Here is a 9,299-nt window from a genome sequence, read left to right on the forward strand (position 1 = left end):
AAGAAGATATTTTTTAATAATTAATTTATTTATATTTACAGCTTTATTATATACATAATAAAAATATAATACAAAACATGTGCAATAATTAAATGTGATGTGAGTTATTCAATGGCTTGATATGAACTTATGGAGAATCTACCCACTGATAATTCTACTAAAATAAAAATAAATTTGAAAAGCGTAGAAATATATAAATATATTAAACATTCAATAACACGTAGTTTATGGATTTTAGTAACACATTATTAACGTCTGAATTACATTAAAGATTACATGAAAGATTACGTGTATTTGAAATTTCGAAATACGTTGAAAATTTGGATACGAAATTATATGCGATTACAACCCTTCAACTTATTATATCCTATATATATCATTAATCATTGGATATGTCATTAAAATTCTAGGATTCCTTTGTTCTTTAGTTTTAATGATTTAAAACTATTTTTTTTCTAAAATATAATAATTAAAGTTTTTGTATTTTTAATTAAATTTAATTCACAGAAGGAAGTAATAAAAAAAATAATAAATAAAACCTATCTCTAACACTTCAAAATTCCTGACATCATTCCAACTAAGTAACAGATAAGTAATCCCAAACTTAAATAATTTGAATAGGGCTGATAATTTATAGTAGTTGAGTTTATTAGTATAGAAAAATTTTTACTGTTATTTTATTTACAACAAACTTTTGACTGTAATTTTCTTATCATGAACAGTTTGATTTTTTCCTAATTTCAACTAGCCTAATTACCGTCCCCTTTGGCTACTACTATTACATTAATTAATTATGAGGAATAGATGCTTAACCGCCATTAATGTCAGAATAATGATTCATCAAAAGATATTACAAATTAGAAAATTTAGGAGATCCTAGGTTTTTATTTCATCGAATAGGTTCATTCATCATAGGTTGGTTCATCATTTCATCGAAAATGATGAAGATCCTAAAAAATGGATAAATAAAACTATCTTTAACACTTCAAAATTCCTGACATCATTCCAACTCAGCAACAGATTAATAATCCTAAAATTAAATAATTTAAATAGGGCTGTTAATTAATAATAATTGGGTTTGTTAGTTTATAAAATTTCACAGACATTTGCTTTCCAATGAGGTTTTGACTGTAATTTTTCTATCATGAACAGTTTGATTTTTTCTATAATTTAACTATCCCAATTACCGTCCCCTTTGGCTACCACTTAATTACGTTAATTAATTATGAGGAATAGATGCTTAACCACCATTAATGTGAGAATAATGATTCACCCAAAGAAACCTTGCAAAGATATTACAAATTCGAAAATGATGAAGATCCTAGGTAGTTTTATGGTTTATGTAAGTTAAGAACATTACAACCTTGGCTATCGACTGAATTTTTCAATGCTTACGTCATTATCACTGATGTTCTCCATTTTCTAACAATTTGTGATGCTCCATTATAGAACCTTCCTCAATTTGAGACGTAATAACTTTCCATCATATTCCCTCTTTCAATCAGTGACGTTATATCTTTTTGTATGAAGTTAACTTTCAATCTCCTTTACACTACTTAATGACATCAACAACTCTCTTTTCTATAATTATTCTTTTTAATCAACCAATAAAACATTTTTTCTTAAATTTTGAGGTTTTACGTTTCAAGAAATTTAGAATCTAAAACTGAATAAAATGATATGTGTCTGCTCTGTACGGCTTTTTCTCCGAAACTATCGGGCCATATTTTGGCTTCGGAGTTATTTGTCTAAGAGCCCAAGAGGAGAAAATAGGCAGTTATTTCATCCCAATTTTTTATTACTTTAATGAAAACTATGTATAATTACTTGTCAAAATTGATGAGTCTGCCAAGTATACGTAGGGAAATAAAAATTGGCGGCTGTTTCTAAACGTTAAAAATAATTAATTTTTCATTTTGAGTTCTGTATCCTTAAAACTACCAACAACAATAGAAAATTTAAGAGAACATCATTTAAAGTAAAATAAATTTGCTAAAATATAAGCCCTAATAGAGCTATTTACGTTCAATAGTTCTCGATATATAGCTTTTTAAAAAGCAACATTTTATAAAAACGTTGTACGGAACGTACTGAAAGATCAGTAGTTAGTGAATTTATTTTGAAAAATCTATATCTATATCCATTTGACATACAGATGTCTATTAGCACTCAAATTAAAGCTAGTTTAATGGACTGTAAAGTAGTTTATGTTGTTTATCTTCGTAGAAGTAGTCGTTTTCATGAAGTTTTCTAAAAGAAATTGATTTACAGTTGTTCGAATAAATTTTTATTTGCCAAATTTATATTTATTTGCGAATATCATAAAAACTACTATCCCTTCGAAGATAAGTGTCATAAACTACTATATTTTGAGTTTTGGCAGACATATGTTCGTCACATGGGTCCAGAGATATATTTTTTCAAAAATCAAATATTTTATACGAACAACTAGAAATTAACATTATGTGAATTTATTTTGCTGGATATCATAAAAACCACTTCTCCTACAAAGATAAATGTTATATACTATTTTATAGTAAATTTAACTAGCTTTAATTAGAGTGCTGACAGACATCTGTACGCTCCATGGTTTTTGAAATAAAGTTTTTCATAAACCAAACTTATTGTCCGAATAACTATAAATCAATTTATTTTAGCAAATATCATGAAAACTACTACAAAGGTAAAGGTTATGGACCACTTTATAGTACACTAAACTAGATTTAATGTGAGTGCTAATAGACATCTGTACGTCACTTAGTTCCTGAGATAAAGATTTCTCAAAATAAATTAACTAACCCCTAATCTTTCGATATATTTTTAAAAAATGTTGCTTTTTAAAAAGCTATATCTCGAATAATACTGAACGTAAATAGCTCTATTAGGGCTGATATTTTAGCAAATTTACTCTTCTTCAAATAAGATTTTCTGGTGTTGTTGGTAGTTTTTAAAATATAGAGCTCAGAATAAAAAAATTATTTTTTTTTTAAGTAATTGAAACAACCACCATTTTTTATTTCTCCCTACCTATACCTGGCAGACTCGTCAGTTTTGACTAGTAATTAAACATAGTTTTCATTGCAATAATAAAAAATTGGAGTGAAATAACTGCCTTTTTCTCTTCCCGGCTCTTGTACTGTATAGACAACGCCTGGCTGGATTTATATACAATATCATATTTTGTTTGTGTGCTATTTTTTTAATCTGATCAGTGTGCCGATCAAAAATCATTACAAATAAGATTTCCCGGTACAATTGGCCAAGTTTTATTTTGCATATTAGACGATGCCTATATTTGAATAATTGGGATTTTCAGTTAAACCAACAAAATAATAAAGGTAATAAATTAAAATGCACCTATGGAGATGAAATTTCTCATTACAACCGAAAGTTCATATTCATTTAATTAGCAATATAACAAACAATACTTTCAATAACTAGCTTCTAACAATAGGTATAATTTTTTTTTTTTTCATTGGAATTTCATTTCACCTCCGAGTCAGGGGATACTGAGTTAGGTTGAATGAAGGATATGAGTCAACGTATTGTGTCGCAATTGATCATTTGTGTTGCTTATAAATTATTTTATTGTTTTTTAATTTAATTTTAAGTTGAGCTTTGGGGCTCCACTAAACCTCCGAATTCCTCTCGTATCCAATCTTTACAATCCAAAATCCTTCGTAAAATCCTCAATGCTCCTTATTTTGTTACTAATAAAACCATCCATAAAGACCTAAATGTTCCTTATGTAACCGATCTAGCCCGAATCCGATATTATTCCTTCCATAATAAACTCCCTAACCACCCAAACCCACTCGTTTCTAAACTTGCTTCCTCTTCCATTCCTGGCAATCCTCCGAGGCCCCTGAAAAGAAGATGGCCTCATGACCTTATATTGTAAACTGTTTTTAGAGTTCTACTACTGGGTAGTTTCTCTACATCCTGTATCATATCATTATGGCATTATGATCAAATTTACTGGTTGTATTTTTTTATACAGTTGTAAATATCAATAAATAAATAAAATACAAAATTTTTAAGTTAGCCTATAAGTCAGTATTAAGTGCTTATTAAAATAGCTTAGGTTTAGTTAAATAGGGAAAGTATAGAGTCAAAGCTGTTTATTTTCGTGTTCACTTAGTAATCAAATAGTAAGAGATTAAGTTAATTTAATATTTAAATAAACATATGTTTGTTGTCTAATTGAGATTTGGTTAATTATACAGAGAATGTTATAGTGTCCTTAGCTAATTGTTAAAAAAAAAAGTTTTTCATCATTTGATTTTACCAAGTTCAAGTAGCCCTTTGCAATACAAAAATTTTTAATAAAAATTGCACCTAATACTTTATATTCATTTTATTTGTTTCTTATTAGAGGAGATAATTACTAATCGATTCCTTCGTCAAACCCAGGCTATCGATTCATATCCAAGGAGTTAACTCCATCCCATTCTCCGGATATCAACTGTTTGGAGATATTCCATTATCTTGCGAGCACAGTGGAAGCCATTCTTCCACATTGCAACAATACAATCACTTGAACAGAGACCTGTCCAACTTAATCTGAAGTTTGGTGCGGACAGATCCAATAGCAGTATTAATCTGGTTTAAAGGGGCTGATTATACAATCACTAGGCCTTTTATCTCAGAATTTGAAAGATGTGAAAATTATTTCTGTTATTCTTAAAAAATATCTTGAATAGATCTTTTTTTTTTTTTTATTGAAGAATAATAAAACAAACTGTCACAATCGAGGGCAATAAGTAATAGAGTCCTAAGTTTACATTCAAGTAATATACAGTTTAAAAATTATAAATTAATGAACAAACATAAATATGATAACAATATTGAAAACAAAGAATAGTTATATAATGGTAAAAAATAAAATAAAGAAAAACTAGAAACAATTAAAAATTAAACTAAAATAGTATATAAAAAATTTAAACAAATATAATAATTTAACATTTAGGAACCTAATATTACCACTAATTTAAAACTGCTTCATTTAAGTAGTTACGCGTAGGTGTATAGACTATACAATTTAATGACTAGCAGATAAATTTGGGCAGCTTATCAACATCATGTTATTATTTAACTGTTAATTTATTTGAGCTTCTATTAATATTAGATAAAAAAAATAATCGGCGTAAAAATGGCAGGTTTCCATTATCTTCCAAGCTAGAGCTAAACTCAAGAGAGTTAAAACTTGGAAGTGTTATGTGGCTGAAACTTTTTAATGTGTTTATTTAAACAAAAATGGATCTATTTAAATAATTAAAAACCCATAGATAATATAAAAATGTTTGAGTGTCGAAAAATGTGAGAAATTTTACTAAAACACATAAATAACAAAACTTAAATATATATATATGCTTTAAAAATAGTATTATTTTTAAAGAAACAAAACTTTAATATCGATTGCATCGATGCCAAATCGAAAACAATCATTTAAATACTTATGCTATTTATTTGATGTTATTATTTAATTTTTAAAAAATCGTTAGAATATGTACAAATACGGAGTAGCAGTTATAATTCTTCATCGACATAAAGAGTATTTTAAAAACATAGCGACCATAATCTAAACTGCTAAACTAAAAACTCCTAGTGCAAAAAGCATAAAATGATAAATATCATAGCTTACCAGTATGACTTCTTTGAGTCAGCTTCTTGATATATCAGCTTCTCCTAGCTGCCCATACATCCAGCAATGGAAAGGCATCTGAGAACAAAATAGTCTATTTTATATTAATTTATTGTTTAAAACATATTATAAAATATAAAAAGATTATGATATTGTGATTAAATTACTCAAGACTAAGTTAGGGATGTTCTGTAGTTAACTTTCGTATTTCGATTCAATATTACAAAATCAGAAAAAAAGTATTTTTCTAATGGAATTCTAAATACTACTTAACGAATTTGCTTTAAATTTAAGAATGGAACTTTGAGTGCATGATATGTTTACTGCATTATCATCTTATAACAGATTAATTAATATGTACTGTAAAGAAGCATTAGAGCAGAAAGAGCACTTTAATTTTCTAAGAATCCATTGTATATGTCTCATTAGTTAAATATGGAATCCTTCTCTTGTGTTTACTGTTTCTCTAATATAATATTTCCTTAAGTGAAATACATTTACTCTGAATCTGACTGAAATCCATGATTCATATTTCTGAATTAATATATATTTGTTCAGGAATTTTTAGGCATTTGAATAAAACTTTAGTTTTTATGCCTTTATCTCTCTTATAAAAGCATACAATTTAAATGATATTCATTTCGGTAAGAAGAGCTTAAATTTAGCTTTTCAATAAATCTATTGGGAAATAATTGTCAGGGGTTATAAATTATTTTCGTGAACGCGGGATATCTGTAGAAAAAATATATCTTCCAAAAATTAAACCTAAAAATTTTAATTTTTTTATTTTTATGAAAATTCATTTTTAGGGTTTCAAAAGATGCTAAATACAAATCTTACATGATTTTTACCCTCCAAAAATTTATTGATCTACTTTACTGGTTACCTTTAGTTTTGTAATTTTATATACATTTAAATTCATGTAATACAATCTACAATTTTTTTTTCTTTTTTGGGGAAAAGAAAATTGATCAGTGTATAATAACCATTAAATACATGCAGAGATATTAGATAATATAAAAACAAAATGAAAATTCGATTTGACAGTATCCGATGATTGTTATATTTTTTTGGTGGGCTAAAACTGAAGATGAACTCCGTTTTCCATCATCATATAGATCTGAATTACACGTAGTAATAAAAATAATGATTAAGGAAAACCTAAATAGAATTTTACTGCATGTAAAGTTTCCTCAAACCAATAAATATGAAATGTTTGTTTTTTATGTATAAAACATTGCCTAGAATATTCTAAACCCAACCCTGAGGATCTAATTCCCACATGATAGCAATATTCCCCGCTACTAATCCGATAGTTAGCGACAAGCGACCTCCTTATGTTAGCTTCCGAAAATTAAGGTCGAAAGTAGGTTAGGCATAGAATTACACAATAACTATCCATAAAACATATACAAAAATAAAACATATCAAAAATACAAAGGGACTGCTTTAACTTGTTTTTCAGTTAGTATCTCAGAGCATTGAGGCTAGGAGGTTCCTAACCATGAATGCTATAGTAGTTAGGAACTGACCACGTATGGGATCTAAAACAAAATGGGATGACGGAATAAACATTACTACCAAGTAAAATAGATAACATCATAAAATAGAAAGAGACAGACTAGGCCGCTATAGTGTGAAATCATTTGAAAGTCTACAGAAAACAAATATCAGCGATTAAATTTTCTTCAGCTTTCAAACAAATGTTTATTTATTACTTTAACTTATCTATATATGAAATATATTGCAATCATTAAGAATAGTGAAAATATTTTAAAACCAGCAAGGATTAGTTTAAACTGAAAGAAAGATGATAAGAGATTAATTTTTATTTATATAATAAAATTTCATGCTGAATGAAATGCTTTATACATATATATAATCTTTGATACCACTGTCCCTCTGTGCTACTGTACATCACCAACCATCACAACAGTCCTGATGAAGACCTACATTGCCGGTCGAAACGTCGGCTAAAAATAAATAGTTGAAAACTATTTTTTTTTTCTTTCTGACTGCAACCCTGACTATCTCCTTTAAATCTTTTATAAATTAAAGTGATTATCATCTAATTTATCAATGATTGTTTATTAATTAGCATTGGAAATAGTTATTGAATATAAAATATTGTTTTCTTCAGTTTGATAACGGACGTTTCAGCCCAATCATGTGGATTGCCTTATGTATTATAGCAGTATAAAAAAACTAATCGCTTGACAACAGGTGCTTTGTTTAATAATTTAATCTTGTTTGTACTGAAAACTTCACTGTTATTCAGTGAATAATTATCAAGAAAAAAAATTAATGAATAAAAATCATACTATTATTTTTCCAAGTCTGAATTTGTATCCCCTATAATAGAACATAAATAGAACTCCGAAAAATAAATTACGATAGGATACATTAATATCAACTAGAGTTTCTTGTAGGGAGATGTTTCCGGTTGCTGTCACGAAAGCCATAAAATAATTTATTTGTAACCAATGTTAGAATCATTAATCTACATTAATCATCAATCTAAGAATCATTTCAAAATCATTCTGAAACGTTTGGACAGAGCCTGATGAAGCCCTGCAAGGTGGGGCGAAACGTAGGTTACTAATGAATAGTTTTATACTATTTTCTACATTTCTTGATTCTACAATCATCATTAATATTCCAATATAAACAGAATTCCATGAAATAGTTGTCACTTTTTTTTTACATTATTAACAATTTTTTATCGGGATAAAAAACTGCCAAAAAATATAAATGGTCTTACACTCTTACATAAGTGGTCAAAAGATGGCAATAAAGTTTATAGGTATATGTAACAGTATTATGTTTTTAATTAGATAGATATCGATTATAATATATATTATACGTGTTATTAATGTAAAAAAAAAAAGCGATTTATATAAAACATTTTATGATTCTAGAAATTAGACAAAACACAAGTATGAAACGTCATCTAATTAATTATTAAAGAAAAATGAAATTTTAAAGGTTTTTAATTTTCTTATAAATTATTATATACAAGTATATAACTAATACAAATTAGTGGACGGTATTATTTTGAAGATTAGTGGATATTTTCAATACTATGACAACTGCAAGGTATCTTCAATATTCAACAAAATTCCCCGAACTAATCCCATTAAATGGATATAGTGGAGGTCAAACTGAAAAGGTTATCCAACGTGTTCATGTTGCATCGGTCAATCCAAGTAAAAGGACAATGGGACAGAACCGATAGCTAATGACAATCTTGACAAGCTATTGACAATGATTGGCAACCGAGATGACATCACACTGGAATAGAGGAAATGGTTCGATTAGGCACCAGTTTTGACATGTTGAGAGCTTTAGCTGCTAATGAGTCAGTTTAAGTTCATATCACATATGATCCCCAAGTATGAAAGAATTTTTATTATTTTAATTTAAAAAAATTAGTTAAATCATGAGATAAGATGAAGATAAAATTAAAGACTGCATATATGTGTGTGTGTTTTTTTATTTATTACGAGGGTCTATGGAAATCTTCAAAAGACACGGATAGACCCGTATCTATCCTTGTGTGGGATTTTTACCTACTAAAACCACGGCCCTACACCTGTTCATTTCTTCCCACGGGACCGCCGCTAGGCATTACTTCATGAAGGGAAATGGCTGAGTG

At 28.0% G+C, this 9,299-nt stretch overlaps 1 protein-coding gene across 2 annotated transcripts in view; it reads right to left on the reverse strand.

Annotated features, from left to right (window-relative positions):
* The window catches only part of fid (fire dancer), a 159,136-nt gene extending 153,413 nt beyond the window's left edge, over positions 1–5,723 (reverse strand). For both annotated transcript variants that reach the window (XM_067049557.1, XM_067049555.1), the window contains exon 1: positions 5,645–5,723. The gene's annotated coding sequence lies outside the window, so the exon portion shown is untranslated. The remainder of the gene's footprint in view (positions 1–5,644) is intronic.
* Between the last annotated feature and the right edge of the window lie 3,576 nt (positions 5,724–9,299).

This window comes from Halyomorpha halys, unplaced genomic scaffold, assembly GCF_000696795.3.
Source record: "Halyomorpha halys isolate HHAL.00 unplaced genomic scaffold, Hhal_1.1 Scaffold766.1, whole genome shotgun sequence".
Classification (NCBI taxonomy): Eukaryota; Metazoa; Arthropoda; class Insecta; order Hemiptera; family Pentatomidae; genus Halyomorpha; species Halyomorpha halys.